The sequence below is a fragment of the Dermacentor andersoni genome, chromosome 2, assembly GCF_023375885.2.
Source record: "Dermacentor andersoni chromosome 2, qqDerAnde1_hic_scaffold, whole genome shotgun sequence".
Classification (NCBI taxonomy): domain Eukaryota; kingdom Metazoa; phylum Arthropoda; class Arachnida; order Ixodida; family Ixodidae; genus Dermacentor; species Dermacentor andersoni.
In genome coordinates, this window is record NC_092815.1 from 20444224 (window position 1) to 20458081 (window position 13858).

The 13858-nt window shown below is 46.6% G+C and overlaps 1 protein-coding gene, 1 long non-coding RNA gene and 1 other non-coding gene across 8 annotated transcripts in view; 2 read left to right on the top strand and 1 right to left on the bottom strand.

Moving 5' to 3' along the window:
* The window catches only part of LOC126542789 (protein unc-13 homolog B-like), a 282991-nt gene that overhangs the window by 131859 nt on the left and 137274 nt on the right, over window positions 1-13858 (bottom strand). The window lies entirely within an intron of this gene.
* LOC140216076 (uncharacterized) overlaps window positions 1-13858 on the top strand; it is a 140997-nt gene that overhangs the window by 2992 nt on the left and 124147 nt on the right. The gene's annotated exons all lie outside the window — the stretch shown is intronic.
* Window positions 3329-3401, top strand: TRNAP-CGG (transfer RNA proline (anticodon CGG)). Its single transcript has one exon. It is a non-coding gene; the product is annotated as a tRNA-Pro (tRNA).

A 13858-nucleotide genomic window follows, 5' to 3' on the forward strand; every position in this document is an offset into this window, starting at 1 on the left:
TCACATTAAAACTCTGCTTACAAGCAGAAGTGGCTAGCTTTGAGGCGACGCGTCAAATGGACAGATAACACGATTTTGGGCACGAGTGCCTTATAGCTCACCTAAGCCTACAAAGGGGGTCTTACACAGAACGCACACAAAAAGAACGGTGCAGTACAATTAGTGACATATAGACGATATTTGTCATTAAACAGATTCACTTGTGGGCGAACATGTCCAAGTTCACAAAGCATCAGAAAAAAGAAATAACATAAAATAAAAAGCAGGACGCCGCATTTCTATTTACTGTCTCGTTTGGTTTCTGCTAGGTTAGACGCAAGCGACAGAGAAAAATGAAAAGAAGGAGTGTTACGCTGTATGGTGCATTTCGCACGAATAAAAAAGAAAAGAAAAAATCTAGGACCACGCAGGATACGCCATAACCCGGCATGCATGAACAGCCCTTACGTGCACGTATCGATTGCAGCAGGAATTGTGAGCTTATAGGGAGCGCTTACAAACACTGCGGACATCATAAATGCACAGGAGTCCAAGGATTGCTGAAGTACAACTGAGAGCTACAAGAAACAGCACATAAAAGACGATAAAATGGCTGGTAATGCGAGCTCAATAAGAAAAAGCAGATACATGTAAATACATACATGCCCTGTAAAGCGTGCTCTGGCCCCGACAGCAGCGCATAGGGAGAAGCCAACTAACGGAAGCTTAGTGCTCCGACAAGGAATTGTGCGAACACAATTTTACACAGGACAACAATCTGTGTAAAAAAAGAAATATGAACTTTAAAAAGTATGATACTGGTATATGACGCTCACAGTGAAGGCATATGCAACCTATAAATAGCACATGGCACATAATTACCAACTACTGAACTCTCCACAGTGTCATGCTAGGTAGAGTGATGCTAACACGCAAACCGTTTGAACGAGGACGAATAAAGACACAGAACGTGTATATTTATAGAGCATTAGCAGTATAATTTCTGTTGGACGAAAACGGTCACTGAGAGACAGCTCACAACACTTTAACTCAACGGTGATACGTGAAAATTTTGCGGTTAAGGTAAGCATGAGAGAGAGAGAGAGAGAGAGAGAGAGAGAGAGATGTTGGGTTTAGAAAGGCCCCGTGTCACAATTAGATAGCATGGATGGAGAGAGCGAGAGGAGAAATACAGTAATTTCAGAACTTTTTTCTCTAACTTTGAAAACCGTAACTTTATTACGGGCCGTAAAAGAGCTTGCGCCATTTAAGTGATTCGCGACGCGGTACTGGGTTGGATCGTGTCGGTTTGGAGCGCACCAGACAGATTGATGCCGCAGTGCGTGGCTGCCTGCGTCCCGGGGGGAGGCTGCTGCCTCGCTATCACCAGACGCTGCCACTACGCTAGATTGTGGTCGTAAAAAGGTTCTACTAGCACAACGGCATCATTTCAAAAACTTCGCCGTCAGATGTTCTTCTTAATGCTCTGCAGCGTCCTAACGTAAAACTTCCACTTGTGTTTGGGCGCCAGTTCGTATGTAAAATGCGGCACTAAAATATTTAAACACAGCTTAGCTGAAAGGACAATGCAGGTGTAACAAAAATATTATAATAATAATCACGCTTTCACAGATGGCACGTCAAGATTTGCACCGGTTAAACATCGCAACGACTCTGAGGCTTATATCGAAAGTCGAAGCCGTAGCGTTGAATATGCGTTATTTTTTTTTTTTCACGTTCGGTCTAAATTTTCGACTTCCACCGTTACTCAAGTGAGCAAAATGTCCAAGCCAAGAAGAAGCTCCTAGAAATAAAGCTTCAGCGCCCACGGCGAAGGGACTGCAACATCATCCCCTGCGCTCTCTCTTCTTGTTCCAGCAGTTTTCGTTTCGAGATAATCGAACTGCTATGCAGCGGGCGTAGCGTAGCCACCAGCAAGCTCACGTGACCATCGGCAGTGGCACCGCAGCCAAACGAGCGGCCGCGCAGCCTCCGCCCACCCCGCCCCAGCACCGCCGGAAGCCGCGCAATCAAAGAGAGGACCCACCGCCGATCAATGAGCGCACGACGCCCGAAACGAAGGAAATGGAGCGATCGCGCATACGCATTAGTCGGTGCAAAATTCGGCCAAGGAGCCCAGCTCCGCTCGGGAAGAAGGAGCGAGCAACGGTGGCACTATTTCAAACGCATTTGCGCGTCGCTTCACTGGAGGGCGTAATGAACGGTCCATTTCTCCGCACTCGAAGTACCTTAGGCGTTAAGAAAAGGGCAAACGTATCGCCTTGGATGCATGAAATGTACTCGCCAGTAACTGTCACCGCTAGATTTAGGTGCACGTTAAAAAAAAACCAGGTGATCAAAATTTCCGGAGTCCTCCACTACGGCGTGCCTCATAATCAGAAACTGGTTTTGGCACGTAAAATTCCTTAATCATTTTTTAACTGTCACCGCGAGTGAAAAACAGTATATTTGCCAAAAGAGACAATTTCACCGCAGAAACCAACCACTGCGGCAATTTACACAAATTAACTTAGGTGAATTGATCCAAACATAGTTAAGAAAGAAAGAAGGAAAGAAAGAAAGAGACCTGCAAGAAGCACCAGCCTAACTTGGGTTCTCATTCGAATACTAGAAGCTATTACAAAGGCCCACTTGCAGAATCTAGACGTGTTTTCTTCTACGTCTAGCTTACTATATATGACAGTCAAACAACAACAAAGTGATACCATACCACCGAGGAGCGCTTATAGGGTAAATAACTGCTGGCTTCTGTGAAAACTTACTCGATAACAGATATTATTTGCATTTTCAGAAAACACCGCCACTGCTACATCATTACCGTTTTTCTTTAAGAAAGGAGTGTTTCACCCTCGGGGATATTTAAAAGGAGACAGCGACGCTTCTATGGTGAAAAACAAAACAAAGCTCGGAAATGTTCGTATTCAGCCGTCTGAAAACGAAACAGCACGCGCATGTGGCATGCCGCACGTGGATCATACGCAAGAAATCAAAGACATTCCTGAAAGTCTTCCTTTTCTGTTGGCACAAAATGGCACCATCAAGCTCCGCGGATCCGCTGCCTACAATCACGGCCGCGTAAAGGTGACCGATGTGAGACTGAACATGAGCATACAAGGCCATAGCACGCAGACCACGACACTGCAACTGCTCTATACAAATGGTACGTGCAGTCCATATTATATATATATATATATATATATATATATATATATATATATATATATATACACACGTCCGCCGCCAAGGTCTGTGAGTGGTGGCGCTGGCTAACACTCCCAGGGTTCTACTAGTACGCATAAATACCCAAGAATGTGGATGGGGAAACAGCGCCGCGGTAGCTCAATTGCTAGAGCATCGCACGCGGAATGCGAAGGTTGTGGGTTCGGTTCCCACTTGCGGCAAGTTGTTTTTTCATCCACTTTAATTTCCATTAATTTATCGTTTCTTTATTTCATTTATTAAGCACAAGTAATTTCCCCTATGTTGTCCTTGGTGTCAGGGTTTGTTGGCTTCTTATGGTATGACTAATAAAAATCGGGACCCTCGGTTAAACCCCCTCTCTTCTCGTTTATTACATAACGAGGGACTCGAATCCGGCAACATTGATGCCTTCAGGTAGCATGTGTGGGTTTATTGACCAGTTGCCTTCACCCAAAAAGATCACGTTCTCGTGACGCCTGCGGCAAAAAAGACATTCCACGTCCGCCGCCAAGGTCTGTGAGTGGTGGCGCTGGCTAACACTCCCAGGGTTCTACTAGTACGCATAAATACCCAAGAAAGTGGATGGGGAAACAGCGCCGCGGTAGCTCAATTGGTAGAGCATCGCACGCGAAATGCGAAGGTTGTGGGTTCGGTTCCCACCTGCGGCAAGTTGTTTTTACATCCACTTTAATTTCCATTAATTTATCGTTTCTTTATTTCATTTATTAAGCACAAGTAATTTCCCCTATGTTGTCCTTGGTGTCAGTGTTTGTTGACTAATAAAAATCGGGACCCTCGGTTAACCCCCTCTCTTCTCGTTTATTTATATATATATATATATATATATATATATATATATATATATATATATATATATATATATATATATATATAAAACAGATATTGCAACGTGAAACTCCGTTTCTGGCTTACATTAAGTGGCAAGCTGGGCTGGGCCTGCGCACCACCACACTACGCACTTCTCAGTATCGACTCGATGTGGCCTCTCAAACTATCGCACAAGATACTTCCGCTTGAAGCAGCAACACCAGCCCTGGGCCCACTCCACGCAAACGTTTCTGAAAAGCAAATGATTCAGTTTCAAATAAAGAACATGCAGAGTGTCAGGGCAGACACGAACACAGAGTGTTAACGTCCTGTCCCAGGATGAAGAGGGAGGGGGGAAAAACGAACGGCGTCGCACACACCGTCGCAGACGAAGCTTTCTGAGCACGTTTTATCCGTACTCGGTCGGGAATGAGGCGCGCAACCGGTATTACGGCCGGATTTGCGACTATATGGGCATCCGGCCCATCTCAGACAGCGGCGCCTCTGATAAGCGAACCTGTCGGAATGCCGAGGCAGCGCAGCTCGTACACGAATACATTTCTTTGAGGAGGCACCTCTTAAAAATTCATAGCGCATCTCGAAAAGAGAAGGTCGTCGGGAAAAAGCGCAGACATGCACCTCCATTTATTTTTTCTTCTCCATCCCTGGTATATATTATTTTTCGTAGCTGGTGTTATTCTTGGCGGCCGTTCCCCTGCGCTTCTGGAATTGCGGCGGCGACGAAGACTTCAGAGCAACAGGAAAGCTTAAGGTTCGGTAAAATCAGCGGGAAAGCGAGAAATCACTACAGAAACAGGAGAAGCAAGAATGACGAAGAGGCGGGAAAGTCGAGAACTTGGAACCGAAGCGTATACGGCAGGCTGCGTCGACGATGCGTGCAGGTCGCAAGCAAACGCAGTGAGCGAAACAAAACAAAGATAGAAAGGGTCTGATTTGCAGCCATGCACCGCACGCATATGCGCACAGCAGGCAAGGAATCTTATTCTAAGCACGCAGACACGTCAGGTCAGGCGGCGGGTGAGATAGAGAGATAAAAGGAAATACAAGGAATATTAGAGCCTCCCTCCGGATGGTGCCTCCTTAAAAATATATATATATTCGAATTGAAACTTCTAACGGCGATGCGGAAACGGGAATCTCCTAATCACGTACAGAGAAAAAGCAAACGGAATGAAGATGGGGGCGTATCGAGCAAGTATCGGAGCGGTGTGTGGGAGGGGCAGGGCGAATCGGCACGCCGCAGAAGGCGGAGGAACTTATTCCGCACGTCCTCATTTTGGTGCCGTTTCCTTTAGCGGTTATACGTGAGTGCGGGAAAACGACCCAGGCTAAGCTGTTACCGTGTCGGAATGGAGGGCTCTCGGAGCATTGGTCTCTTGTTGGCACTCGGTCGCGGTAACCGCACGAGAGCTAAGATCAAAGGACAGGTCTTAATACGAGCTCATTCATGATAGATGAGCGCACCGATCTGAGGGATACGGAGGAAGAGCAATACAATTCCAGATGGCCTGTCTCGAATAAATGAAAAAACGAATGATGCAGGGTGCTAGAAAGAGGGGCGTAATTCAACGCCGACAAGCTCGGCAGTCGAGCTAAGCGCGACAGGCACTGCAGCTACAGCGCCCTGCAGAAAGAAAACCTTGGTCTTCTAAATTTACGTGTAGTATAGTGACAGCACAACCTACGCTAACTAGCAAGAATTCTCTTGTAAGATCACTTGCGTATTCTTAATCTATCTCTGCGAACATCCCTCATTCTCTCTCCGTGTTTGTCTCTCTTCTGGCGCGCGCTTCGAAGCATCAGTTAACTGTTACGCTGGACTTTGTCAATGATCCCTACCCTACGGTGTGCATCATGCGGTGCTTCCCAAAAACTAGAATACCGAGACAACCAATAAGACGTTTTATACCACATACTGTGCCTGATAAGGGCGAGAAGTCCTTTACGGGATATATTTGATTCTCATGTCTCGCGTGCGGAAGAAAACGAATAGCTTAACGGTCATCAACAACCAGGGCGATGATCTTGGTAGTCACCAGAAAGGGCAACTCAATGCAGAAAAACAAAAACAAAGACAGGGAAAGAGAATTATCTTAGTAGTTGAAAAGAACACACTGCTGGGCTAGTCGGTACTGTATAACTAGAAGTAAAGCTCTAAAGACCACGCAGGACGAGACAAGGAGACGAAGAGCCAGCGATACTAATAACAGTTGTTAGTAACGCTGTGTCTTCGTCTCCTTCTGTCGTGCCACGTGCTATTTTGCGCTTCACCTGAAGTTTTCTCAGTGGCGCAGCCACTGCTCAAACACTAGAAAAATATTTATTGTTAGCGACAACGTGCTTTATGGACAGCCGAAGCATTTCTTTCGCCTAGTCAGTCTGGTTTTAGGCAGGAGAAATGCACTTAAACGCTTCCAGAAGGTTTCTGTAATCAGTTGAATGTAGCTTTCGGTAATAATAAAGTTGCTTGTGCGCTCCTTCTTGACTGTAGCAATGCGTTCGACAGTGTTCATCGCGGTCTGTTGTTAAATAAGCTTTTCTTGTTAGGATTTCGGGGTGCTTTCTGGTTGTTGTTGGCAAATTTCCTTCAAGACAGGCGTCAGCTCGTCTCAGTTAGGTAAGTTCATAGCGCATTCTCGATGATTAATGCTGGAGTTTCGCAGGGATCTATACTCAGTCGGTTATTGTTCAATATTTGTGCAAATTAAAGGGTACCCGTTTCTCTTTATCAATACGCCAATGACACGGTGATTTTAACTTTTGCCAACAGCTACTATGATGCGATTACTTCATTACAGTCTGCTGCCACAAAAGATATGAACTAGTTTCGAAATAACCTAAATGATATAAATATAGCTAAGACACAATCAATCTGTGTTTTCATAATCCTTTCAAGAAGGTAGCCCTTGACTATCCTCTCGTTTTGCATTGTTCAAATTGGTTATCTTGATCTTGTAGACCATTAAAATATTAATCTGCTGTAAAGTATCCGAGTTTATATCTTGACAGCGATCTTTCTTGGAACAGCCACATTGCTTACGTTTTCAAAATACTTCGCGCTGTAAAATGCCTACTGTACAACATCAGATATTACATGCCTTTATCGGCAAAGAAAATGCTAACACGCGTTTTAGGCTACAGAATAAATGGTACATTGCACTCCCTCTTAGAGAACATATCTTACGACCTGAGCTCGAATGCTGATGAAGACCGTTTCAAAATACATTCGACACTGAATTTCAATGATCTTTTTATGCAACCGGTTGTTTCAAAACACCTCTGGTAAAGTGAATTCTTAGCTCTGTACGTTTATTCCCGTTGCCTAAGGCCCACAGAGCGTCTTTGGAGGTTGCGTTGTTCCAAAAGGTACGGCACTAGAGCACGCGTTCACTACTACGTTCTACCTTACTTCAACGAATTACACCCCAGCACCTCCTGTACAAAAACGCAGTAAAAGGTAAAGAGACTGCTAAGGCGTATCTGTTTGCAAAGGCGTATTTTTTTGTTTGTTTGTTTGTTTGTTTATCGGTATTCCTTGTGTTTGTGCTTGTGCAATCCCTTTGTACCATGGTAGCCTGATCGGCGTATGCTTATCTAATATCGTTGCAGTAATTTTATTGTCACGCATTGAAATGCGTTTCTGTGTATCACCACGCTCAATTAAAATTATTTTCATAGGCACTGTGTACATTTTAATCATTTTTTCTCGTATGTTATACTAGTGTTCGCTGCTTATACTGTTATACTCGTGTTAGTGTTCACTGCAATGGCAATAAAGCTATTATTATTATTATTATTATTATTATTATTATTATTATTATTATTATTATTATTATTATTATTATTATAATGAAGACGACGACCACGAATCAGCCAAGCAAGCAGGCCACAGTGTTGTTGGTAGCCACGCGATCCGAGCTTGCGATTGCTGGGATTTTGGGCTGCTTGACACCCGCCATTTCTTGTAACTCGCCTTTGACATTCCTCGTCGTTCCTTGACGTTTGTGTGTCAACAAATCACGTGACATTTGGTGGGGGCTGCGCAGGTCCCGTACACCAACCTGGAACGTGATTTATTGTCACGTAAACGTCAAGGAACGACGAGGAAGGTCAAACGCGAGCGTCAAGAAACGGCGGGCGTCAAGCAGCCCAAAATCCAGGCAAGCAATCGCAAGCTCGGGTCGCGTGGTTACCAACAACACTGTGGCTTGTCTGCTTGCTTGGCTGATTCGTCGCCGTCTTGTCTTCTTCATTATATCATATGTATAATTTTTTTTCATTATTTCTCAAAGTAATGGGGGGCGGGGGGGCTCATATGTGACCCAAATTGCGTGGAAAGAAAAAAGGAAAGGAGGAAGGAGGAGCTCTCCGACGTTATCTCTCGCAGTATCCCTACCGTGCGCTCCCTTCGTAAGATGCAATCAGCGAGATAAACAACAGACGTACACGGGCTTCCGGAAAATGCAAGTTACGCCACGAAGCCGCGCGATAATGAAAGTGGACGGAGTGCATTGAAAGTCAATGGAGCGCAAAATTCGCAACCTGAACGCAGGTGCCAGCCTGTTTTCTACGCGCGCGCGAGTGTACGGCACAGCGCGCGAGCGGCGAACGGAGAGCAGGAAAATAAGAAGAAAGAAACGCCGCCCGCGACCGCGATGCAGCGCAGTCGGAATAACAATGGAGTGCGCGCGAGGCGGCGCAGCGAACGAATTCATGCGCAGCGTGTGGGTCGGCCGCGCCTTCTCGCTGCGTTCGAAGGGGCGAGAGAGAGACTGCTGCGCGCTTCGTTGGTAACTCCGGCCGCCAGCGCGCTCGCACACCCAGCCCACGTCGGCAGACTTGCGACACGGAGCGTCCGCCGCTGAAAGCAAAACCTCACGCGGCGGCGCTTAGTAAATGAGCCGGCAGATAAGCTTACACGTGGAAAACGGTCGCCACCTGCAACCTCGACGGAGTGGTCCGATTTGCGGCGATGAGAAACGGCCGCAGCGCAACTTCTGGCATTGAAACGTTAAATCTGTTTTCCTTAATTCTCGATCACGGATGCGCGACTAAATTAAAGGGGCACAGAAGAAACACAAATTATTTGAGCTGTGGTAACAAATCGCCTTCGAAAAAGAAAGAAGAAAGCGCCATTACCGTGACAGCATGGATGTTCTTTTCTTTATTTTTTTTTTTCAAATTTGTCCTGAGCACGCTCGGTTTGTGGGACAGATACACACTTTATTCACGGTGCTTTACGTTTAGATGCAGTAAACACGCAGCAAACACGAAACAGCAGCAAATGACAAATAACTTACTGTTCTCTACTTTATTTTTTAGATCACAGTGACTTTTCCCGCGAGTTTACGGTTGCCGATTGCGCCCTGCTTTGGGAATTTGTCCGAACAAACTTGCTCCAAGCAGGTGGCCCGCTGGTGTGCTTTCACAATCGCAAGATTTTCAACTGCTTGGTTGAAGACCGACGAGCGAACCTTTTAGTGAACAGGATTTATCCTTCGTAAAACGTGATACATCATCCGTGAAGAGTGATAAAGCTTTGCGGAAAATGCGGAAGAGGTTTTAAGAGCAGAATATTAAGGAGATTAATCGGGAGAGTATTAAGAAGAATGAGCTACGCATTAACATTATTGCTATATAGCTAGCTTTTCTTCACATTTTCGTTAAAATATTGCCCCGGTTGCCACGAAGGAAAATTCCTATTTAGACACGCGTCTGTCTCTTTGCTCCATGAACGTACTTTGTGCAGCATTACATGACACTAACCTAACCGCCCACTGTGGTTCTCTTTTATCATGCAGGCGGCGAAAGAACCCGGCAGTGTTTCGCAATTACAGTGATCGTAACTAGTGGCGTTGCTCAAGCAAATGAAATAGTCCTCTTTTCCCGAACATCGCCTCACCCTTACGCTAATGGCTCAACTAGCCCACATGGAGCAATTCCAGTGCCGTTAATGCAATGTGTAATGCCAGATGTGTTGCGAAAAACAAATGTTACTGGTATATCTCGCGCGGGCTTTCCGCTTCCACGCCAAGAAAAAGATGCGTCCATGGGGGCATATATGGGGACGTCAGTGTGACGATGCCTACTTACAGTATGTAGCGAAAATGTTCTTTTTCTTTAATTCACGTAAGTTCACGCAGTGCGACAGGAATTAGAAAAGGGCATTCCTAAACAAAAATGTCAATAATATAAAGTGCAAAAATAATTGCCAGAAGCCTTGTTTAACTTTTTAAGAGCCACCTCAGAAACCCGCTAGCTTCCTATAGGCACAATTTCTTCGTACTAGACAGGGGAGGAAGAAGAGGGACGTTTGGATAAGTGCGTGCGTCTTGCCGAGAGGAATTGTTGCATGCGCGGAGTAGGGGGTGAGAGATTGACACATTGGCACGGAGGGAGGATGGAGTTAGGATCCGGATCATGGGGAGAAAAGGGAGAGAGAGTGTGCGTGGTGGTAATAAGCAATGCTATAAGGGTTTGAATCACGGCCAGTGTAGCTTGACGCAACTGTACTGCGATCGAGAGCGCCTATTTCCCGAGATCTATGCTACAATTTTGTGTTTTTATATCAGTCACGTGAAGGAGACATATATGATGGTCGTAGCAAGATGTAAGCGTAGGAAACTAAAGATGAATCTATTCTCGAGCGGATACTGCCTATATTTCCCTTTTGATAGACGGGTAGGCAATTGTGAATGATGTTTGCGAACGACGTTGTGTGCCCTTGTCATTTACATAAACTGACGTTTGTTCAATTACTCACAGGGCGTAGCGATCTGGCGGACCCGCCGGTGCGTTTCAAGTTTCGCTCACTTAAATGGCTGACCACACTTCCCTCTACGAGATCGGAAGAAAGTCGAGAGACGCATTAGGAAGTGGAGTATACATACACGAGAAAACGCCTACGGTAATTTGTTCGTACGCTCCATATACGGCAGCACCCTTAATTCACATGTCCGCGTGTTGACCGGCGCATTAAGTGAGCAACACGAATCAGCCCAGCGGCAGACCTATGGCATACGCAATCTGTACTAAACTCCGTAAGGGTTTTCCGTAAGGATGCCTTGGACATTTAGCGCGGGCGCCTTCCGCTAAAGGGACGCGCTACGCATTTCTGCATGCAGTGAAACAGCACAAATCACAGGGAGACGAAATGCTGTGCGCAGTGTACGCGAATTCCCGCAAAGTGTGGTGCGTGTTGAGCTTATATTTGAGCCTTTGTTTCTCTCTATATTCACTGGTTGCAAAGTGTTTACGTTACTCTGGCAGGACCAAACCGTAGCTTCCTTCGACGGAACCACTGCCCACTAAAGGAGACCGTTTCTCTTCCGTTCCCCTTAAAACACGGAACAACATGCAGTACGAAGTTCATAAGTTCCGAGCAGGGATCGCCATGGAAGCGCCTCCCATCACCCCGAGCAAGCGGAGCAGGTTTGGCCAGAATAACAACGTTCCATGCGCTATCGGTGCAATGTGACCAGCGCCGACTATCGAGCGGATGGGTACGTGCCTGCGCACTGACCTGACAGCTGGCTACCGCAGCTTCTGCGTATTTCGCGGATTCACTCAGCGTGCCGTTAGCACCGCGGCGCGGTAATGGAACACCTCTGCACGAGACAGAAAAAGTACGGCGGCTCGGGCAGCAACGGGAGCCGGCTGCCGCCGTAGAATGCAATTTCAGGGCGTGAGATAACTGGCCTCGCGGAGGACGACGCCGCGCTAATGACACGGCTGGCTGTCGGCGGCACTGCCAATTAGAGCGCCGTGGAAGGAACAAACCTAAAAGAAATATATCTAATACGCTAGTTACTGCCGTACCAACGGCGGAGAAAAAGATACGATCGCATGACTGAGCGACAAGCATGCGATAGACTAAAACAAAAAACATGACAAAAGGAAACGCGAAGAGAAATATGTGAGGAGCAACAATCAGCAAACGGCCACCCCCTCCCGAGCATTTTCGTTCCCACGGCACGCTACGGACACGGCTTTCAGCGGAATAAAACGTGCGCACTGCAAGCGGCCGGCATGAGCGTAAAAATGCGACAAGCGCGGGACAGCGCGGCAGTACTGAACCCGTTTCGTCGAATCCATGCGCGGAAACGATGCCTAGCGAGCACGCCATACCGGACAGGCATACGCTGGGCGACACACAGGACACGCACAGGCACGACACGCGCATGCAGAGAGGCGAGGAAAACAACTGGACTTCCTGCGGCCCATCAAAGAACGCGCTACGCACGCTGGGGTCTCGGGCGCTATATGGACAGAAGAAAGCACTTCGACGTTGGCAGCGGGGTGATAGTATATCCTCTGTGTACGCCGAGAAGCAACAAAATCATAAAAACAATGAAAGGCAGAAAGTCTGCCACTAAAGCTATTATAAAGAAAGAAAGAATACCGCAACAGCTTTTAGAAATGGGCATGTTTTGCGTTGCGGGCTTCTATACGACACCAAAGCTTAGCCAATAAATGACGCTCACACTACAACCACGGAATCCTGAGGTAAAGCCGATTTTACGTATATGTATACCTTCTTGTACTCGCTGTCATCACAAGCCTATGCACTTAGAGCAGCAATTTAACTAAACGACAGCAATCAAGTTTGTTATACGTTTTTGGCTAACACCGTTGTGGTTGATAAACGAAGAGAAATCCAACCGTACTTTACAGCTCCTTCCGCGAGCTCGTTTGTTTGTTCACTCTTTTTTTACATTCATTTCTTGAGACGAGAGCGATAAACGCATTACAACACAAAAGGGAACAACGTTTCTTTCGCATTTCGTCGAAAGGACTCAAACGGTCTTTCCGCGCTCCATTTTTTTTTCTGTAGCGGCTTCACCGCCGCCTAACGTCCACAAGAAATTTGCCCTAGCTAATGTCGCGCGATGACTCGTACGATGAGAATAATAAAAAAATAATGATCATTAAAAAGAGAAAAAAAACGCACAGAGAGAAAAAGCAGACGTTGAAGGTCCGAATGCGAGGACCGACTTTTGCAGCTCGCATTTGCGGAAGCGCACCCCGCGAGCTGGAAAATTACCGCACTGGGGCCGACAATGGGGGCCGTGCAATAATTCAAGCCCGAGGCAACGGTTTCTTGTGAAAGGCTGAGCCATTTACCACGCGTAGCCGCTGCTTTATAGCGAGTGCACTGCGCGAACAACGCTGCGACACCTTACAGGAAGGAAAGGAGTGGCCGAACGAAGCCGGACTGCGAATTCGTCGCATGCGCTTTACGTGTTCTGTACAATTTGCGCCAGCAAGCGGTTATGCAGTCCTAACGAGTTTTGCGCACGGTAATAGCATGCTTATTGCCATAACGTCCTAATACGGCAATGATATCGCTTATGGTCATCGCACAGCCGTAAAATATGAGGCACGACCATAAAACACAAATAAGTCATAGGCGAGGGTCTTCCCTCTGGAGGTCTCTCCCTTCGCTCGAGCTACTTAGACGGAACGCCCTTCTCAGAGCACAAGACCTCGGGACCGCGATCTCGATGGCGCACGAAGTTACAAGATTGCCGCCGTAACCGCCTGTGACACAGTGGCGAGCACTCGAGCGCGGATGAGACGCGTTAAGCGTGTCTTCTTTGTCCACATTTTGTGTTTTTTATGCCTTTCATTCCTGGGTATAGGTAGCCAATAAGTCTCGCTTAACCGCGCGTTTCCTTTTATTTTTTCCTCTTGAGGATGGGCACGCGGGATCACGTGCTGCAGCTATAGATGTTTGTATCGCAATGTGGAAGACACCAATCGATACAGCAATTCGGTATGAAAATAAAAGTTCGGCTGACGAGCGGCA